Source organism: Triticum aestivum, chromosome 1B, assembly GCF_018294505.1.
Source record: "Triticum aestivum cultivar Chinese Spring chromosome 1B, IWGSC CS RefSeq v2.1, whole genome shotgun sequence".
Classification (NCBI taxonomy): domain Eukaryota; kingdom Viridiplantae; phylum Streptophyta; class Magnoliopsida; order Poales; family Poaceae; genus Triticum; species Triticum aestivum.
In genome coordinates, this window is record NC_057795.1 from 218219834 (window position 1) to 218237526 (window position 17693).

Here is a 17693-nt window from a genome sequence, read left to right on the forward strand (position 1 = left end):
TCCAAACATGTCGGGAGCGGGAGGCGAGTGGATGGCCTCCTCCGTCACGGAGGAGGACATTACGAAGCTTCGGGAGGCTGGATACTTGGCCGCAGACATCGCGCACCGGCTCCCGAATGCGGGGCAGATGGTTCCGACTCCGGAACCCCACGAGACGGTTGTGTTCCTCCCCCACTTCGTCCGCGAACTGGGATTCCCCCTCCACACATTTGTCCACGGGCTCATTGTAAGGGCATATTCTTCCCTCAGGTGTTTTGGTGATTGATGACAATGCTTTTGCGGACCAATCGTGTGCCTTGAGTTTCTCAGGTTATTCATATCTAGGCATGAGACAATTCGGTGCCCCTCAGAGACTATTGAAGTAGGCGTCGTTCTACGTTTCTCTTTGGTGGATTTGAGTCGTAGGAGAGCTGTACTATTAAGAGGGGGTCCGCGTCGGAAAGGTTTGGGTGGAATTAACACGTACACTTGTTCCTCCTTTCCCTGCACTTTGGAGCTTCCCTTCGTTATCTTGGTTGTATAGAAATCTGACGACTACTGTTGTGCTTGTGGTAGTACCGCAAGCACACGCGGTAGTACCGGTGGGTGTCATGGTAGTACCGCCACTCTGGAGTGGTAGTACCGCGGCTCCCTGGCCTTGTGCCGCTCCGGTGCGGTAGTAGGGGTGGATGTAATTTTTTATATCCGCGCCCTCCACGGTAGTACCGCTCGTCCAGCGTGGTAGTACCGCGGAGGCCCACGGTAGTACCTCTCCCTAGGAGTTGTAGTACTGTGGTCCTCTTACCTAGTACCGCAGTGTCGCGGTAGTAGGCGCGGATGTAATTTTTTACATCCGCGCCCGCACGGTAGTACCGCGTCGGATTTTTGCACCTCCTCCGGTTCAGCGGAAGTAGGCACGGATGTAATTTATTTCATCCGCGCCCTTCCCAGGCGGTGACTTTCCTGCCTTGCGGTAGTACCGCAGGTGGGTGCGGTAGTACCGCGCAGGCAGTAGTACTGCCCCCTCATCAGGCTAGTTCCGGCCTGCGTTGCTATCGCGGTAGTACTGTGGTCGGTAGTACCGCACAGCCTCGCGGTAGTACCGCGCCCCTGGAGCGGTAGTACCGTGTGTCGCGGGCTGAACATGTGGATAACGGTTGGAATTTCTCCACGACTATAAAAGGGGCGTCTTCTACCTCTAGTTGACCACCTCTTCCATCCCCAAGCTCCATTGTTGCTCCAAGCTCCTTTTTCACTCAATCTCTCTCCCTAGCCAATCAAACTTGTTGATTTGCTCGGGATTGGGTGACAAGTGCCCGATCTACACTTCCACCACAAGATATTTGATTCCCCCCACTTATCGCTTGCGGATCTTGTTACTCTTGGGTGTTGAGCACCCTAGACGGTTGAGGTCACCTCGAAGCCATACTCCATTGTGGTGAAGCTTCGCAGGTTTATTGGGAGCCTCCAAGTGTTGTGGAGATAGCCCCAATCTTGTTTGTAAAGGTCCGGTTGCCGCCTTCAAGGGCTCCAATAGTGGAATCACGGCATCTCGCATTGTGTGAGGGCGTGAGGAGATTACGGTGGCCCTAGTGGATTCTTGGGGAGCATTGTGCCTCCACACCGCTCTAAAGGAGATGTACTTCCCCTTAAAAGGAAGGAACTTCGGTAACACATCCTCGTCTCCACCGGCTCCACTCTTGGTTATCTTATCCCTTTACTTTTGCAAGCTTACTTGTGCTATATCCATTGCTTGCTTGTGTGCTCATTGTCTTTGCATCATATAGGTTGTCCAGTAGTTGCACATCTAGACAACCTATTTCATTGCAAGGTTTAAATTGTTAAAGAAAAGTCTAAAAAATTGTTAGTTGCCTATTCACCCCCCTCTAGTCAACCATATCGATCCTTTCACTCATGTTCTACTATGGGCTAGATTTTCATGATTTGGCCCCTAATTTCATCGTCAACATCTCGGCGTTCATCGTCGTGTGAGAGGCTTTCCTCCGAGGTGCACTCCAAACGACAACAAGGAGGAGGAAGAGGAAAAACCCCTCCCCCAAGCTGAGGGGGAGAAGAAAAGGAAGGCCACCCCTTCCGGGGAGGCCGAAGGGTCCAACAAGGGAAGGACCCTCCCTCCGGACCACTCCACAACGGCCGCCTATAGTGAGGAGGAGTGGCTACCCAGGGCCAAGCCCCTGGCGAAGTCGTAAGTATCCGGATACAATAATACTGTTTTAGCTTTATGGTTTCTTATTATGTCAAAATATGTTTGTGCAGCCATCCAAAGCCTACATCGACTTATCCTCCTCGGATGGGTCCTTGAGCTCGTTGGATATGAACAGCTATTCGCTCCCGACGGCTTCCACTCCCCGGCCTGCAGATGACACCGAGGTGTTATCTCAGAGGATACCGGGCCAGGGGGAGGTAGTCCTGGAGACGCCTCAAGGCGAGACCCCCGATGTCGGGCTCATGGCGGGGAAGATCCCCATGGAGTTCGATGAGGGGGGCCGCAGCAAGCTTGGACCCCAGCCAGATACTGCGCCGGAACCTCCAGTCATTCCGGATTCAGGCAGGCAGCCCCTCGCCAAGGGGGGTGAGCCGCTTGTGCCAATGACCTCTGTCCATCCAGAGGCATCGGATAACTTGGTGGAAGCTCTTCAGAGCGCTTCCCTTGACGAAGGACACCGTACTCGTATGAGTACGGTGATTGCGAAGGTTCAGTCCGCCAAAAGCGGATTGACCAAAGCCTGCACCAGCCTCCTCACAGGCTTTGAGGTAAATAATTGAAATTGTGGGAAAGTATCACAATATAGATAGTAGCCCCTAATACTCTGTTTGGTGTTCGGAAAGAAAGGCCGAACAGATGATCAAATATTATTCCCAGGAGTCTAATCATATTATGTCTATGTGAATAAGCAGGTGTCACTGCTGGCCGCCACCACCGCCATTGCGGAGGTCTCCGGACTGAGGTAGAATCTAGGGCGGGCCGAAGAAGAGCTCAGCCTCATGAAGAGGTAGCTCTAGGAGAACAAAGGTAAGTAATACCCCGTCTGAATGGTATATATAGGAAAAAATCGTTGATGCTAATAGAAGCTCGATGAATTTTACTAGGGGCCATGACCAAAGTGGCGGCCCTTAAGAAGGCACTGTCCGAGGCCGAAAACAAAGTGGCCAAGGAGTGCACCGAGCGCGAAAAACAAGAGGCTCGGGTTGATGAGGTCCAGCAAGAGCTCCAGGATTTTGTCAAAAAATTCGATTCCTTGGAGCGCGACTCCAAGACACAAGAGTTGGAGCTTGCGAAGGCCCGTCAAAGTGCACAAGACGCCAAGGTTGAAGCCCAGAAGGCCCTCCAGAAAATTGAGGTGGCCAAGAAGATAGCTGCAGGTAAGGCTTTCACTATGCAAAGCAAGCACGTGAAGGATACTTTCCTTTTACTTACCCGAATTCGGAGCTCTCCAGGAACATTCGCAGATCTGCCGCACAGCATCTCTGATGCCGCAGAGTTCTACCGGGCTGAGGAAGGGAGCTCAACGGATAAGCTGTTTTGGTCCCAGTATATTGGGGCCGAACATCCAATGCCCTTGAGCGACCAGCTGAAGCAACTGGTCGAACTTCACAAGGCGGCCGAACTGGCCATGAAGGACTTCATAGTCTAGTTGTGGCTTGGCGATCCCCTGCCCAGCAGCTACTTCGGCCTTATCAAGCGGATGGTGAATGCCTGTCCGCGGCTTGAAGTCATTAAGCGGTCCATCTGCATTGAGGGTGCATGCAGGGCTTTGGCCCGTGCAAAAGTGCACTGGGGGAAGATGGACACTAAGAAGCTGGTGACAGAGGGGCCGCCGAAGGGCAAGGAGCATCGCCACCCCGAACAATACTATGACAATGTCATTAAGGGTGCCCGCCTTGTGGCGGATGAATGTACCAAGGATGTAATATTTGAATGAATGTACTCATGTCATCCTGTAATATGAAAACGAGTTCATGTGCACTATGTGGCGCTTGTTAATTTAAAATATTACCTTCTGTGCAGCCGTTTATAAAATCTTGAGAGTTTCCAGTCGTCGGCTTCTACCCGCATGTCACTAGTACTGGGGTGTTCGAGATAAATATAAATACTCTTTATCCAAATTTTTGGTCCTTTTAAGGTGGTGTTTAACGCAGCGAACAAGGCAATCAGACTATACAGCTTTATCACTCTCACTTGGCCATAGAAGCCTACAATTTTAAATTTTGGTGAAGCCCCTAGTATCCAGAAGGCCGGACTTGGGGCGTTATAAAAGGCCAAATCGGACGAGGCCGATTCCTCGCCTAAAGCGGAAAAATCTTTAAGGATTTGAGACCTCTCGAACAGCGACCAACTCTCGCCTTATCATGACAGTCAGTTTCGGCTTTCTCTACTGAGGTGCTCGTCCGAAAGAACCGGGACACAATCGCAGTAGTTCTCCCTGCGCTACCTTAGCAGATATAGCGGAACGTAAGGTACCAAAACATAGGAGCCGGGCAAACCCAACTATTGACCCAAGACATGATTCAGAGCTGATGCATATAATGCTATGAGTTCGGGGTGCCACACTGCAGAAGTGTTCGGACTTGACTTGCCATGTTACAGGGCACACTGAAGCCCCTGGCAAACTGGTCGTGCGAAAATGCACGGGTATAATAAATAAGCAGTAGAGGAAAGGGGTAAATAAACGTAATAGTAAGATGACGATGTACACTATTTTCCGTTGTTATTCTAATGATACGTCAAAGCGTACATATACAAGTAGTGCGGTAAGCAAACTAGGACTGTTTGACACATCCTGACCAGGAGCGGGCTGTATGCAGGTATGTAAAACAGGTATAACGATCGTTATCAGAGACCACCTGAGGATTCCCTTGGATGCCCCAGCTTCTCGTGTTCTTGGTGTGTCCGTCCCGCAATGTGTCCGATAGTCTCTCTATCGGAGGAGCCTCCCGAAGACGAGGACCTGAAAGAAAAAAGGTGCATGGGTCCTAGGGCGGTTGAACCGCATTGTGGACCATGTCATAGTCATGCCTCCGCCTATGCCCATGGTATTTTAAGTGTGTAATTATGTACGCGTGGCACATATTTTGCCGCTTGTCTGGTACTAGGACGGAGGTCGAATTGCTAGTTGAGCTCTAAACGTGCCGGATTATCTTGTTGCGGGGTACTCCGGACTCGCTTGGTGGTGTCCGGGTTCTTTATCGACAAATGGGGTGTTTCCCTAAGAAGGCTCCTTTGTACTTCCGCCGCGAGGGCCGTAGTGTGCTCCTCCGTACGGAGCGAGCGTTGTATGTTTCCATTAACTGTTATAACCCCGCGAGGTCCTGGCATTTTGAGCTTGAGGTATGAATAATGCGGGACCACATTGAATCTGGCAAATGTGGTTCGTCCGAGCAGTGCATGATAGACACTGCAGAAGGGGACGATGTCGAAGATTAACTCCTTGCTTCGGAAATTGTCCGAAGAACTGAAGACCACTTCCAGTGTTATTGAGCCCGTGCAACAGGCCTCCACACCTGGTATGACACCTTTGAAGGTAGTTTTTGTGGATTTGATCCTTGAGGGGTCGATGCCCATTTTGTGCACTGTATCCTGATAGAGCAGGTTCAGGCTGCTGCCACAATCCATGAGGACTCGTGTGAGATGGAATCCGTCGATGATGGGGTCAAGGACCAATGCGGCCGAACTGCCATGGCGGATACTGGTAGGGTGGTCCCTGCGATCGAAAGTGATCGGGCAAGAGGACCATGGGTTGAATTTTGGGGCGACTGGCTCTATCGCATAGACGTCCCTTAGTGCACGCTTCCATTCTCGCTTGGGAATATGGGTTGCGTATATCATATTCACTGTTTTCACCTGAGGAGGGAATTTCTTCTATCCTCCTGTGTTCGGCGGCCGGGGCTCCTCGTCGTCATCGCTATGCAGCCCTTTTCCTTGTTTTTGGCATTCAACTTGCCGGCCTGTTTAAACACCCAGCATTCTCTGTTGGTGTGGTTGGCTGGTTTGTCGGGGGGGTCGTGAATGTGACATGAGCGATCAAGAATGTGGTCCAAACTGGACGAGCCCGGATTGTTTCTTTTAAATGGCTTTTTCTGCTGTCCTGATTTGGAGACTCTGAGTCCGGCATTGACTGCCGTGTCTTCGCATTGTCACCATTGCTGTGACGCTTGTATCTATTGCGTCGTGGCTTGCTATTGCTATCTCTGGCGTCTGAGTCGCCGGAGTTTTTGGGTGTGATGTTGCTACGAGCCAGCCAGCTGTCCTCACCCGCACAAAAGCAGGTCATGAGTGTCGTGAGGGCTGCCATGGATTTTGGCTTCTCTTGGCCGAGGTGTCGGGCGAGCCATTCATCACGGATGTTATGCTTGAAGGCTACTAAGGCTTCAGCATCCGGACAGTCGACAATTTGTTTCTTTTTGGTTAGGAACCGAGTCCAGAATTCCCTGGCTGACTCTCCGGGCTGTTGGGTTATGTGACTTAAGTCATCAGCATCCGGTGGTCGCACGTAAGTGCCCTGGAAGTTATCAAGGAATGCGTCTTCCAGATCCTCCCATCTGCCAATGGAGCTTGCCGGCAGGCAATTTAGCCAATGCCGAGCCTGTCCTTTGAGCTTAAGTGGTAGGTACTTTATGGCATGTAACTCATCACCGCGGGCCATGTGAATGTGTAGCAGAAAATCTTCAATCCATACCGCGGGGTCTGTTGTGCCATCATATGATTCAATGTTTACAGGTTTAAACCCTTCTAGGAATTCATGATCCATAACTTCATCAGTGAAGCATAGGGGGTGTGCGGCGCCTCTATGCCGGGCTACATCCCGATGTAGTTCAAATGAATCTAGTCTGTTGTATTCGGCCCGGCCGGGGTTTGGTTTATTGTATCCGGCGTGACGGTCATCTTCACGTGTTGTGGCGCGCCCCCATGATCCATAGATCGATCTTGATTGTCCTGCTTTGTTTTCCAATAATTCTCGCATGTCCTCCGTGTAGCCCCTGGCCTTAGTATTATTGTTTGATTGGCGACGAGGTGCGGTCTGGACTTGCTTTGTCTCGGCCACAGGGTGGCCGGCCTGCCGCATCATTCACTGGTAGTGTGGGCTTTAATGCCTCCTCCTCGAGTTGAGGTAGCAACCTGCGCTTTGGGTAAGTCTTGGTAGGGCGCTCGAGTCCGGATTCCTCGGCAGCCAGGACCTCGGTCCATCTATCAGCTAGCAGATCTTGATCAGCTTGAAGTTCTTGCTGCTTTTTCTTCAGGCTTTTTGCAGTGCCTATAAGCCGGCACTTGAAGCGCTCCTGCTCGACGGGATCCTCAGGCACGATGAATTCTTCGTCGCCAAGGCTCACCTCGTCTTCGGAGAGAGGCATGTAATTATCATCCTCTGATTCTCCATCTGTTGCCTATTCCTTAGGGCTAGCTTGCCCATTCCCTTGCTCGGCCTGCTCGAAGCCTGGCTGGGCAGGATTGTTTTCGTCTTCGGCACCATCCGGATTGTTATCATCTCTTGTGTTGGTATCACTATTTTGGCTATGGCGGCGTTTGGAGCGGCGCCTATGATGCCGATGCCTAGATTGCTTGTCCAAGGGGTTATCGTCCGTTGCCTCATTGCCATTCCTTTTTTGGGAGTGTCCACAATATATATATATATATATATATATATATATATATATATATATCATATGATGAGGTGGCTGTCCAGCGCACTATAGGCGGTGGTTCCCGTTCTTCTCCTGCATCGTCGTCCATACCTTCAATGTCTTCGGAGTTGAAGTCGAGCACGTCGGTTAAGTCATTGACAGTGGCTATTAAGTGGGTGGTGGGTGGGGAACGAATTTCTTCATCGTCCGCTTCCCACTCGAGCCAGACATAGTTCACCAAGAATCTCCCGACAAGGAAAGAGACCTTAATGAATTTAGCACATCACCCAAGGGCGAGTGTTGAAAAATATCCACGGAGGTGAACTCCATGACTGGTGCCCAATCAGATTCGATAGGCACGGACGTACGCGGTTCGGATCATGTGGCCGTAGACGAGTCCGAGTGTCGGTGTCAAAACCGGCGGATCTCGGGTAGGGGGTCTCGAACTATGCGTCTAGGCGGATGGTAACAGGAGACAAGGGACACGATGTTTTTACCCAGGTTCGGGCCCTCTTGGTGGAGGTAAAACCTTACTCCTGCTTGATTAATATTGATGATATGGTTAGTACAAGAGTAGATCTACCACGAGATCAAGGAGGCTAAACCCTAGAAGCTAGCCTAGGGTATGATTTTTGTTCGTCCTACGGACTAAAACCCTACGGTATACATAGACACCGGAGAGGGCTAAGGTTACACAAAGTCGGTTACAATGGTAGGAGATCTACATATCCGTATCGCCAAGCTTGCCTTCCACGCCAAGGAAAGTCCCATCCGGACACGGGACGAAGTCTTCAATCTTGTATCTTCATAGCCTTGGAATCCGGCCAAAGATGATAGTTCGGCTATCCGGACACCCCCTCGTCCAGGACTCCCTCAGTAGCCCCTGAACCAGGCTTCAATGACGACGAGTCCGGCGCGCATATTGTCTTCGGCATTGCAAGGAGGGTTCCTCTTCCGAATAATACATAGAAGATTTTGAACACCAGGACAGTGTCCGGCTCTGTCAGGACCCCGACTCGATGTCACATCGATCTAGCATGTAACACCTCATATCACTTTGCGGCCTCACGCACGGTATTCCCACGGGTGTCGTCTTACCTTTGCCCGGGACCATTTGCGCCTTTTGGCACACGTATATGATAGTGTCGCTAGCATCCATATGGTAAGGAGCCCGGGCTGACATGGCTAGTCGTAAACCCAAAGTGGCACAAACTTACAGGGACAGGCATCCATGACCCAGCATCGAACGTGTCGGTCATCAGCAAGTGAATCCGGGCTGTAGCACTGGGCTAGCAGGACTCCGGTAAACCGGGCTGTAGCGGGCTAACAGGACTCCGGTATCCATCGCGTGACATTTCCCCGAAGGGACAGACACAGGAACGAAGAAGGACACATGCCGGCCAGCCTAAGTGTTCCGGAGCAGTAGCAAGCTACCAAGGCTCAGTGGAGACACTAGGAGACATTTCCCGGTAAGAGAGGCTACTAAGAATAAACAACTAGATAGTCAGATGCCACACATACCAAGCATTTCAGTCATACACACAATATGCTCGATATGTGCAAATACAACAAGGCATCACAACATGACTCTACGACACCAGTACTTTATTTAAGGCTCAGAGAGCCATTCATAACATACATACAAGTACGGGTCACACGACCCAGCATTCAAGTCATACAGACATACAAGCCAGCAGCGGAAGTAACTTGTCTGGGTACAGACAACTAGTAAAATAAAAGAGGCTTGGAAAGCCTCGCTATACTACGTGGTCCTTCACAAGCTCAGGATCACCACCTGGGCCTCAGTCTACTCATCGATGTCAACGTCTACGAAGAACCCATCAGAAGGGGTTGCAGCGTCTTCTGAAAAATGTAAATTAAAGCAACATGAGTACAAAGGTACTCAGCAGGACTTACATCAGATCCTACATACATGCACATTATCAAGAGGGGTTGGTGGAGTTATTGCAGCAAGCCAGCTTTGACTCTTGGCTAAGCTATCCTACGGTACACCAACTTGAAATGGTTTTGCGCACACGAGTCCACTACTCACCACTTCAATACACCACCGAGGATCCACCTCCGTCATCCTATGGAAGAGCCATCCTCGGCACTCACGCTTATCTTGAGATTTTTAGTAGTATCCATTTACTTGTCTATGAACTATATAGGCAACCAAGTAGTCCTTTACCGCGGACGCGGCTATTCGAATAGATAATGTTAACCCTGCAGGGGTGTACTTCTTCACACACGCTCTCACCACTTACCGCCGTTTACACGACATGTACTCGGCAACCTTCAAGCGGAAGCCCAACGTGGGTGTCGGCCACGACCTACCTAAACACCTAAGTCTCTAGTCCAGGTTTATCGCCTATCCAGGTTCCATCCGCAGGGAGTCCGGCCGAGGTTTCCCATACGGCCCCGAACGATGTGTACAGGGTTCCCGAGATACCTAACGGGTATTCGGTACACCCGGCCACGTACCTACCGCATCACAGCCCACCCCTACGGTCAGCGCTGTCCACGGCCTCCAGTAGGCTATAAACACCAGAAACTACTTGCAACTCCTAGACAGAGGACTAGGGTGAATAAGAAGTCGAGAGGGTCCATTGGTTTCAGGCCCAATGCATGGTAGTAGTTGATTCTTAAATCACACATACAGATCTCAGTGCTAAGGGACGGCTTCAATGAAACAACCCACCATGTACTCCTACATGGCCTCTCATCGATACCTTTACCAAATCGTGTTCACCACATCACTCTCATTACCGGCACGATCATTTCACTCTAGCCCATCACCCAGATGAACCAGACCTGACACGACTCTAAGCATAGCAGGCATAGCAAGGTAGGAACATCACACACACATGGCTCAATCAACTCCTACACATGCTAGTGGGTTTCATCTAGTTACTGTGGCAATGACAGGTCATGCAGAGGAAATGGGTTCAATTACTGTAGCACACAACAGTTTGAAATGCATTGTCTTAATGCAGTAAAAGAGAGCAGGAGCGAGAACATGGGATTGTATCGATATGATCAAATGGTTGGTTGCTTGCCTGATGGGTCGATGCACTGATATGGTTCTTCGTTCGGGTGATCGTGGTACTCCTCGGAGGCAGAACCTGCCGCAACGAGCACGATACACAACATCACCAAACAATATGCAACAATATGATGCATCCATGAAACATGGCAAAATGAGTGTATTGGGCTAATGCAACTAAGACCAGATGGGTTTGAACCATTTTGAATCAAAGATTCAAGTTTCAAACTCATACATGGCCCTTATAAGTGCTTTATCTAGTTTTGCTATAAACACTAGATTAACTTGCTTAAACATGCATGAAACCAGTACAGATGGATAGATTGGATTTTTCTGATCATTTTTCATATATAAAACTTTGCATTTGGAGCTACAGATTAATTTCTATGATTTTTTGAAGTTTGGGTTATTTTCTGGAATTTGTAAATCATTCTGGATTTATTTTAATTCCAGAAAAGGATTACTGCGTCAGCATGAGGTCATGCTGACCTCAGCAAGTCAACAGACTGGTCCAGGTCAAACTGACCAGTGGGTCCTGCATGTCAGCAGTTTAATTAACTAACTAAAATTAGTTTAAACTAGTCTGGGTTAATTAGCAGAGGGGGCCCCACTTGTCATAGACTCAGGGGAGTCAAACTGGGCCCACCCTGGTCAAGGTCAAAGTCAAACACGCCGGCGACTAGCCGCCGGCGAGCCCGACGCGGCGGCGGAAGTGACTTTGGCCGTTCCGGCCAACAAATGTGTCGCAGAAGGCAGCTAAGTGGAGCTGGGGACAACCCGTAGCTCTTGGTGGAGTTAGTTGGGGTCGGGGTGGCCGGAATGGGCGCCGGCGACGACCTAGGCGGCCGCCGGAGTTCGGGTGGTGGCGAACTCGGGCTTAGGGTGTGCGGTGAGGTGCGGGGAGTGCATGGCTAGACCCTACACGACGTGGTGAGTCCGATGGACACCGAGAGGTGACCGGAGGATGGTCGGGAGCACGTCGGCGACGATCTCCACGGCGGTGCGTGCGGTTGATCTTCGTGTGCTCGTGGTGGTGCACGAGAGCGAGCAAGGAAAGGGGGGAGAGGTAGCTAGGCTCACGGTGATCTCGAGGGAGCAGACGACGAGGTCGGAGATGAGCTGGTGTGGCGGTGACGGCGAAGGGGATCTCCGGCGATGGCGGTTCGGTCGAGGTCAACGCGGTGGCTTCGGGGCACGCGAGCGCTCGGGGCTCGGCTTTCTCGAAGGAGAGGAGGGTGGCGGAGCTCCTGGACACGGTGGCGCGGCGCGAGGTTGACGGAGAGCGCGTCTACGGCGAAGGTGCGGCGGCGGTGGCGTCGGCCATGGCTGGGGAGCGCGAGGGAGAGGAGCTGGGGAGAAGAGGAGATGTCTGGGGGGTTCGGGGGAGAGAGGGGGAGCGATCCCCGTCATCAGCTGGACGAGGGGAGCGGCGAGGCGGCGACCAGGTGCGTGGCACCCATGCGGTGCTCGTCGCCGAGCACCTGCCTGCCTGCCTGGCCGAGCCAAGCAGCTCGCTGGCGCGGCAGCTGGGCTGGGCCGGCAGGTGGGCCGGTTAGTAGGCGCCAGGTAAGATTTCCCCTATTTTTCTGTTTTTATTTATTCTGTAAGTTTGTGGACTTATTAAAAATACCTAGACAACTCCTAAATTCACCAAACTGCTCCTGGTCCATAGTTGGAATATTTCCAACATGAAACATTTTAGTTTGGGAATATTTGGGCATTTGAAATATTTTATATAATTTAAATGCCCAAACTCAAATACTTATGAATTAATTCAAAGACCTTAGGATGACCTAGAAAACTGTGCATCACTTTTGGCAGAGGTTCTGAACCAAGACAAAAATGATGGACATTTTAGAAGGGCATTTCAGGTTCATTGAAAATATTTTTAGTAAACCCTAGTTGTTTCAGAGGGGGCTGGGGGTTCTGTCATCCCCATTTCAAGTTTCTGATAAAAGAATAAACATGATGCAACACTCTAATGCATGAACTAGCTAGGGTGTGACAACTCACCCCCACTCAAAGGAATCTCGTCCCGAGATTTAGGTTCCTCCGGAAAGAAAGCGGGGTACTCAAGTCGAAGACGATCCTCCCTTTCCCAAGTTGCTTCCTTCTCAGAATGGTGCGACCATTGAACCTTGAGAAACTTGATATTATGACGTCGAGTGGTACGCTCGGCTTGATCGAGGATACGAACGGGGTACTCTCGATACGTGAGGTTATCTTGAAGATCAAGCGTTTCGTGGTCCACTCCACGGATAGGATCCGAGAAGCAACGCCTGAGTTGAGAAACGTGGAAGACGTCGTGGACTCTGGAGAGATGCGGAGGTAGTTCCAATTGGTAGGCAACTTCTCCTCGTTTAGCGAGAATGCGAAAGGGTCCAATGTAGCGAGGAGCCAATTTGCCTTGATACCGAAGCGATGGGTTCCCTTCAGAGGAGTAACCCGAAGGTAAGCCTTCTCGTCAACCTCAAAGGTCATAGCCTTATGTTTTCGGTCGTATTGACTCTTTTGACGAGATTGGGCTGTTTTCAACTTTTCACGAACAATGCGAACTTGCTCTTCTGCTTCCTGGATCATGTCCGGGCCAAAGAATTGTCTTTCCCCGGTTTCTGACCAGTTAAGAGGCGTTCGACACCTTCGTCCATAGAGAACTTCAAAAGGGGCTTTACCCAAGCTAGATTGATAGCTGTTGTTATAAGCAAACTCAGCAAATGGAAGGCATTTCTCCCAATCCATTCCGAATGAGATAACAGAAGCTCGAAGCATGTCTTCTAGAATCTGGTTGACACGTTCTACTTGACCACTTGATTGAGGGTGAAAAGCAGTGCTAAAGGAAAGGCGGGTTCCCATAGCATTTTGGAAACTTTCCCAAAATCGAGAGGTGAAAGAGACTGCCTCGATCCGAGTTAATTTCCAGTGGAACACCATGGAGAGACACTATTCGGGAGATGTATAAGTCTGCTAATTGACTAGCGGTTATACTCTCGCGAACAGGTAAGAAATGGGCTACTTTGGAGAGACGATCGACAACGACGAAGATAGCATTATTCCCTCTCTTGGTCCTGGGAAAACCGGTGATGAAGTCCATACCAATTTTATCCCATTTCCATTCAGGAATAGCTAAGGGTTGAAGGGTGCCAGCAGGCCGTTGATGCTCTGCTTTTACACGACGACAGACGTCGCAACTAGCAATATACTGAGCAATTTCTCTCTTCATCCTAGTCCACCAGAACCTCTGGCGTAGGTCCTGATACATCTTAGTGCTACCGGGATGAATGGTGAGAGGAGATTCATGAGCTTCCTTAGGATCAATCGCCTCAGGTTTCGCACTTTGGGAACCACTAGACGATTTCCGAAGTATACGACTCCTTGATCATCAATGGAGAAACAATTCGCAACTCCCTTCTTGATGTTTCTCTTGATGCGGGAAATTCCCGGATCTACCTTCTGTGCTTTGATGATCTGATCCGTAAGGGTAGGTTTCGCCACCAAGGTGGAAAGGAATCCTTGAGGAACAATGTGAAGGTTAAGTTTCCGAAATTCCTCATGGAGAAGCGGTTGACTTTGTTGTAACATTAGATTGTTACAATAAGATTTACGACTTAGTGCATCAGCCATGACGTTGGCCTTTCCTGGGGTGTAAGTTATTCCTAAGTCGAAATCTGTGATCAACTCAACCCAACGTCTTTGCCTGAGATTCAAATCCGGTTGGGTGAAGATGTACTTCAGACTTTGGTGATCGGTGAAAATTTCGCAACGATTACCGAGGAGGTAATGTCGCCAGGTTTTAAGTGCATAGACTACAGCTGCAAGCTCTAGATCATGAGTAGGATAATTCTCCTCATGTGGGTGCAATTGCCGTGAAGCATAAGCAATTACGTGACGATCTTGCATGAGAATGCAACCTAGTCCTTGTCGCGAGGCGTCGCAATAGATAACAAAGTCCTTAGAGAAATCTGGTGGTACCAATACGGGAGCAGATGTCAGGCGTCTTTTCAGTTCCTGAAAGCTGTGCTCACATTGTGGAGTCCACTCGAACTTGTTATCTTTCTTGAGGAGTTCAGTTAGAGGTTTGGCAACTTTGGAGAAGTTCTCGACAAAGCGGCGACAATAGCTCGCTAAGCCAAGGAAACTCCGAACTTGCTTGACCGATTCAGGTGGAGTCCAATTAAGGACGGCTTGAACTCGCTCGGGATTAACAGCAATACCTTTACCAGAAATTACATGCCCTAGATAGGTCACTTCTGGCAACCAAAATTCGCATTTGGAGAACTTGGCATAAAGGCGATGTTCTCGAAGTTTCATCAACACTAGCCTTAGATGTTCGGCATGTTCTTCCTCGTTCTTGGAGTAGATGAGTATGTCATCAAGGTAAACCACGACGAATTTATCCAAATACTCCATGAAGATTGAGTTCATTAAGCGAGAGAAAGTGGCTGGAGCGTTGGTTAAACCGAAGGACATGACGGTGTACTCGTATTGGCCATAACGAGTAACAAAGGCCGTTTTAGGAATGTCCCCGTTCCGGATTTTGATTTAATGGTAGCCCAACCTCAAATCCATTTTAGAGAAGACTGAGGATCCAGCGAGCTGATCATACAGGTCGTTGATCCTGGGGAGCGGATACTTGTTCTTGATTGTGACCAAGTTGACAGGTCGATAATCTACAACCATCCGGTCCGTACCATCCTTCTTCTTGACGAAGAGGACGGGGCAAGCCCATGGAGATGAACTAGGTCGGATGAAACCCTTCTTCAAGGACTCATCGAGTTGTTTCTTAAGTTCGGCTAGTTCTAGTGGTGCCATATTATAGGGTCTTCTAGCAATCGGGACAGTCCCTGGAATGAGATCTATTACGAACTCAACATCTCTGTCAGGTGGAACACCTGGCAATTCCTCTGGGAAGACATCCGGAAAGTCACGGACTACCGGAACGTCTTCGAGGTCTGGCAAGGGACTGGCGTTAAGAGAATATAGCTGTCGCTTGGCTATTCGGGTCAAGACATTGACTATCTTTCCCGAAGGATGTGTGAGTTGAACAGTCCTAGAGAAACAATCAATTTTGGCATGATGGGCTGACATCCAGTCCATGCCCAAGATGATATTAATATCCGAAGATTTGAGGGCTATCAAAGATGCGAGAAAAACGAGTCTGTCGACTTGAATTTCATTTCCATGGCTTACTCTAGAGGTTTGCCATCTAGAACCAGGAGTAGAAATTTCCATAGTGGACGGCATGTCACAGAATGCGGTGTTATGCAAACGAGCATAATTTTCGGATATGAAAGAATGAGATGCTCCAGTATCGAAAAGAACAGATGCCGGATGGCAATTAACAAGGAGCGTACCAGAACGACGTTGGGATCCTCTTGAGCTTCTTCGGCAGAGATACAGTTGACATGGCCACGTGCAGCGGTGGCCGGCTTGGCGTAGAACACTTTTCCTGTCGGCTTGCCACGGCCAACAGCTTTTGCAGATTGGTTGGGGTTGGTCTGGGGGCACTCGCGCAGATAGTGGCCCGATTCCCCACACTTAAAGCAAGTCACGGAACTGGTACGTGGAGGAGCACTGTTGGTTGGACCACCATAGGGCTTGGTTGGTGCAAACTGTTGAGCGGGGCGAGGCGCCTGGAAGGATGGCCTCGGTGTGAACCTGGGTGGCAGGGCAGTGTTAGGCACCCACACGCGGCGCTTCTGTGGACCAGCACCGGATGAGGAACCCATGTCACGGCCATGCTTGCGTGTTGCTTCATAATCAGTCTGACCAGACTCAGCACTGATGGCTTTGTTAACAAGCTTCTGAAAAGATGTGCACTCATGCAGACGGAGGTCGCGGCGAAGCTCAGGACTAAGTCCCTTGCGGAACCTTGCTTGCTTCTTGCATCAGTGGAAACTTCCTCAGTTGCATATCGTGCAAGGTTACCGAACTCCCTGCTGTAAGCATCCACAGAGAGTCGGCCTTGAGTGAAACTGCAGAACTCCTCACGTTTACGGTCCATGAGACCCTCCGGAATGTGATGTTCACGGAAAGCCTCGCTGAATTCAGCCCAAGTAGTGACATGGCCCGCTGGGCGCATAGCTCCATAGTTCTCCCACCATAGACTGGCGGGGCCTTCAAGATGATATGCAGCAAAGGTGACCTTATCAGCCTCAGCTACTAGCGCAGAACGCAGTTTGTGAGTAATACTGCGAAGCCAGTCATCGGCGTCGAGAGGCTCGACGGAGTGGTGGAAAGTGGGTGGATGTAACTTGATGAAATCACTGAGTGACACCAAGTTATTCCTCTGATGGTGTGCTGTGTTTTGCTCGATGCGCTCCAACAAACGGTTGGTCTCCCGCTTGTTTCTCTCGGCTTCCAGCATAACTTCGGCCAGAGAGGGAGGTGGAGGCAGGTTTGTTCCCCAACTCTGCTGCCTTCGGCCTGCTCTGGGGGAGCAGGGTTGGTGCGGGTGTTAACCATCCTAGGAAACAAAACAATAGTTTAGTCCAGGATGATAGGATTCTGACATAGAAATGTAGAATGTAATGGATAACTTGGAATGTAAGATGATCATCCGTATGACATGGTAGATACAGAAACTGCTTCTTTTATTCCATCGTCATACACACCATACAAGGTTTAGTACAGAACCAAACAAAGTACTACTACGGTGAAAGAGGATTACATCTCATCGGAGGCATTCCGAGCTCCTATACATTATTTTTCTACACCTCCGGAAGGCGGTACAAGCTAAGTCATATCCCACGAGTCACGCAGGACGGTGGACGATACAACTAGTACAATACTAGTGATACTACTACTAACTCAGACAGCTCCGTAGTAGTCTTCATAGAAGTCACCTCCATAGCCTGGAAGCTCAACGTGATCATCCGGAAACAGTCGGTCCCGTGGAGCTTGTGGACCATAGGGGCTAGGATGAGGTCTTGGACCAATAAACGGTGGCCTGCGGGGACCACGAGGTGGGGTGATGCCTCCTACATCACGCCAATCCATCACGTCTGGCAGAGCAGATCTCACAGGATAG